Genomic DNA, 5,171 nt, shown 5'->3' on the forward strand with positions numbered 1-5,171 from the left:
ATTATTAAATCTCTGTACTAGGGATTAAATATACTGGCCTAAGAGAGGTAATGCTATCAAAAAATATTCTCCACTGGACTTTTTATCTGCCCTTATAAAGCTCATAATGTTGCTTTTACATTTGTGCCCAAATATTCTCTTTCTTGGATGTTAAATGAATGTCTTGAAAATAAAGCTAATTCATCTTTATACTATAGGGACATATTAGGAGAGAACAGCTTTGATTTTCTCAGGATTTTCTTAATTTAACTATATTTAACATTAACCTTTTCCTTTTGGGGGGGATTTTGAGATTTTATTTAAAAACTTATACAAATGGAATACTATAGTGTCTTATAAACTATGCTGGAAAAATTCCATACGTATCATCATTTCAACACAATGAGGTTGTTTTCACATATCACTGGGGAGATATTAATTTAGCAAAAGAGATATAGAAATGAGTATGCTGCTTTTCTGGGTTGCACCTCCACCAATTGTCTCTATCTTACTGATATTCAGATAAATTTGGAAAGTGATTCAGTGGTTCCAGGTGAAAGTGATTTCATGCTGTACCTAGTCTGATACAGAAGACATTTCAGCAGTTTGCTCAATACTATATGCATTTCATTATTCAACATAATAAAAATAGTCCCTGAAAGTTAGTGCATTTTTAAGTTTTTAGATGACCATGAAACAAAATTATAAAGACTTTCATTTGTAATTTCTCCTTAGGAAACAATGTATATGCTACTTTTGTTTAGTCATCTGACCAGAATTTCATAGCAAGTCAACAAACAGTAGAGCTCTGATTAAAAACGTCGTCTTGTGTGTAAACTTCGGCTTAGTCCAAAACCAGGCTTTATTTCCCTTCATCTCTCTAGATTAGTATCTCATAATTCATCAGATAAAGAATAAATAAATGTATTTCTGAAAGCCATTCTTATTTAAAAACGTTTCTTTTGTGTTGCAACACAAAGTTGAGCATCTTGTATGAGCTAGAACCTGATTAAACAGCAGAGAACTACGTAATTGCAAGTCTCATAAAAATTGGGAAGTCTTTAATTATGATTCAAAAGCAACAAAAAATAAAAGAAAGAAACATTAAAATAAATACTAAGAGAAAGTGATGCAGCGATTGACAAACAAAAAAAGGCGTAAAATTTGAAACTACCAATATAAGACAGGATAAAATTGAAAACATGTTTTAAAAGATAATATTCTTAGTAGCTTTTAATTGACAGAAATTTTCTGGTAACAAAAGGATTTCAAATTGTATGTAAAACCAGCACATTGTACCCCATGATTGCGTTAAGGTACACTGCTATGATTTAATAAAAAAAAAAAAAAGATATTTATTTGTCCTCGAATGTCTGACTCAAAAATTAAAATCTGCTTTCCTGAAGCTAAAGAAAAAGACAAGAGGACGTTAAACAGAGTTAGGACTGTGCACTTTCAGTATCCTATGACCTCATTTAAATATTCTAATTCTTAAAGATAATTTATTTTTATTTACTTCTCTTATTTATACATCACTGATTTTACTTGTTAAAATCAAGTTCATTGACAGAAATCTTTGTGGGCCAGCTGAGAATTCCCTGAGAAACACACGCTGAGGTTTATCCTGTTCTAACACGATGCGTGGACAAGGACGACAGGACCTGAATGTGCCAGTATCTTATGCCAGGGACAAAATATCAAGAGGCAGTTTTTCTATAAGACCAGGAAATGACCTGTTAAAGCAGCAGACCAACCATATCATTGTTCTGTGCACAGAGTCTACATTTTATTGTCTGTCTAAATGTCTACAGAACAATAACTTCAATGGAGATTTATTATGTTTTCTCATTATACATATTTTCTGGCTTTTTCATGGTAAAATTGAAAGTATTTTCAATTCCACATTACGAATAATAAACTTCTAACCATTTTTAGGGAAAACATAATTTGCCAAAAATACTAAGCAAACATAATTTTCATTAGATAATTGTTTTTCTATATCTTTATAATCTTCAATTCCTATTATACCATTGATTATTAAATTTAAAAGGCACTAGAAAAATCAATTCAAAATGTGGTTTATTTAGAGGAAAGATTTCATGTTCCCAAAGCCAGCCTTATGAGTTAATTTACATGCCACAAGACAGTGTTGTGACTGACTCAATATTTACAGTTTTTAATAGGGCAACCTAATGAGGAGGAGGACAGTAAGAGGCCCGGTCTTGTCTGTGGAGTCCCAGCTCTGCTCTCTTCCCAGGAAGGAGACAGAGCCCAGCCATGGTGGTGCTTCATTTCCCACACTCTGCAGTCACTTCCTATCTTAGATTCCAGCCGTGGTGGGGTAATCCAACCTCTGAAAGAACAACTGATGCATTTCCACTTCTTTCACAACTGTGTGTTTTGATGCTGGTTTATATTGATCACTCCTGGAAACATTAATGTCCATTTCCATAGTAGAAAGCGTAACAAAGCCAACCTTCTTTCATTAACCAAGGTGATTCTGTTCTTTCAGTATAGTAATAGCCTAGAGGTGGAGAACAAAATGGGCCTTTCATTTTCTTTTCTTTTTTTTTTTTTGAGAAAGAGTTTCACTCTGTCACCCCCAGTAGAGTGCTGTGGCATCACAGCTTACAGCAACCTCTAACTCCTGGACTTAGGGGATTCGCTTGCCTCCGCCTCCCGAATAGCTGGGACTACAGGTGCCCGCCACAATGCCCGGGTAGGGGCTTTCTTTTTTTAAGCAAAGGAAGCCTTTACTACTATTGTTTCTGTATTGCATTATTTTTGTACTACTCTTTATCTTTCTGACCATCTTCAGTAGCACACCACCACCGAAACACACAGACATAAGTATATACTGTGTTATGTCATGCCCAATTTTAGGTCCCATGAATCAGAATTTTAACAAGCAGGGCCCAGGGATCTTCATTTTTATCAAGGAAATAAGTTTGATGAACAGTAAGCTATTTGGTCACATGCAAGTGTTTACTACCAGACACAGACAGAAGTATAACCTTCATTCCTTACTTAGGTTCTCAGAATATCCTAAAATGTATAATCAATTAATAATTCTAACAATTTAACCCATGACAGACCAAATTAATGTATAATTTTAATAACATCACTACATACATAGTATTTATGAAAATTTCCCTCAAATAATATTTAATTATATGTCATTTTAAGCTATTAGAAATGTAAGAGCTAATGTCCATCCTAGCTATTGATGTCTGTTAACTAGTAAGTCCATGTCAGTTATTTTATTGTGCACAGTGTAACGTAAGCCCGTGCTGTTGTTTGCAGGATTTCACTAGTCACTATTGCTTCAATAATGTGCAATACTCCCAAACGAGTGACTTAAATCATTTTGAACATGTCAACATCACAAAACTTGTACTATTTGTACAAGCTGTACTGTTTTCGGTAGGTATAGATATAGATGTTGGTGGTGATTTGAGGTTTTATAAAATACAGAACAAATGGAAAAAATAGCTTTAAATTTATTTGATTTGATTTAGAAAAATAGGGCAGATTTGAAAATTAAAAACCTGACTTTTATATTTATGTTAACTGCCAGGAGAGGTGCAAGGTATCTAACCTATTTAATGTGTTTTCTAAAATAGACGGAAACGTGGTTGTAGTTAGAATTAAATACTTGGCAGCACAGTAGGCTCATAAACCTTGGGTGACTCGAGAACGTCATTTAAAGACACAAAATGGTAATGGAAGCATGAACTTTGTCTTTAGTTTTTAATTTTAGACTATGTGAAAGATTAAAAATGAGAAAGGCAAATAAATGAGAGAACAAGGAATTGCATTCAGAAAAAAACTACCTCATTACAAAATTGATAACTAAAAAAAAAAAAAAATGCCAGATAGTTCTTATAATCCTGGCAGATCAGATACTAACAATGTGTAATATATATTCATATAATACTGCTTTAGTATATATATATTTCATAGTCCTGAACTTGATCTTTAAAGGAATTGTCACCTTACCATATTCACCTTTGTTCTTTACTTGTTTTTGTTTTCTTTGTATAGCTGGGGAAAATGAGCAGAATTAACTCATTCAAAAATTCAGTAAAAGAACTAAGAAAAGAATTGTCTTTACTCTTGGAAGTGATTGGTTTGTGTTCTTTTTTACTGTTCTGTTTATGAATCCAAATTTGAAAATTAAATAATTCATTTAAAATATAAAGAACTAGATTTTCTTCTTTTTTTTTTTAATGACAATAACAATTTTTAAGATAAGGACTAGAAACAAAAATCTCATAAAGAACGAACGAAGATAAATATATTCAGAAAAGAAATCAGATGATTGCTGCAATGAAATATTGAGCAGTAATAATAATAATAATAATAATGCAAAATGAAATGCCATTCACATTGTCAGATAAGAGTATGTCTTTCATAGAATACTTTGACTCTGAGGCTCAGTATGGAGTCATCAGTTAACTTCTTCTTATTATTTTTTCCAAAGTCTCAAAAAATGAACAACTAATATTTATAAATATAAATAAAAGATAATTTCAAAAAAAAGATCATGCCAAATCTTATTCATTCTACTTCATCTGGATACACCTGATATTAAAATTAGAAAAAAATATATTGTTATAAAGGGAAATTACAAACATATTTCACTTATAAATGAGGATGCAGTATCCTAAACAACATATTAACAAGTTGAATTAAAAATTAATGTTCAAGTAATGTACTTTGGTCAAAATTAAATCCAATTTATGTGAACATTAGTCACTATTTTCTTTTCTTTTCCTTTCCCTCATCCCTCCCTCCTTCTCTCTCTCTCTGCTCTCCCTTTCCCCCATGCCCCACCCTGTCATGAATTGTGCTCATATCGAAGTTGAATGCATAGATTCATGCTTCTCCATTCCTGTGATGCTTCACTAAGAACAATGTGTTCCACCTCCATCCAGGTTAATACAAATGCTGCAAAATCTCCAATTTTGAGTGGCTGAATAGTATACCATGGTATACATATACCACAGCTTGCCAATCGATTTTAGCGATTGTAAATTGTATATTGAACTGTGATAAAAAGTCTAGTACAAGTGTCTTTATAATAAGAAGGTTTTTTTCTTCTGTATAGATGCCCAATAATGGGATTGTAGGATCAAATGGGAGGTCTAGGTTGAGTTCTTTGAAGTTTCTCCATACTTCCTTCCAAAAAG

The sequence above is a fragment of the Otolemur garnettii genome, unplaced genomic scaffold (assembly GCF_000181295.1).
Source record: "Otolemur garnettii isolate 467f Iridium unplaced genomic scaffold, OtoGar3 scaffold00054, whole genome shotgun sequence".
NCBI classification, from domain to species: Eukaryota; Metazoa; Chordata; class Mammalia; order Primates; family Galagidae; genus Otolemur; species Otolemur garnettii.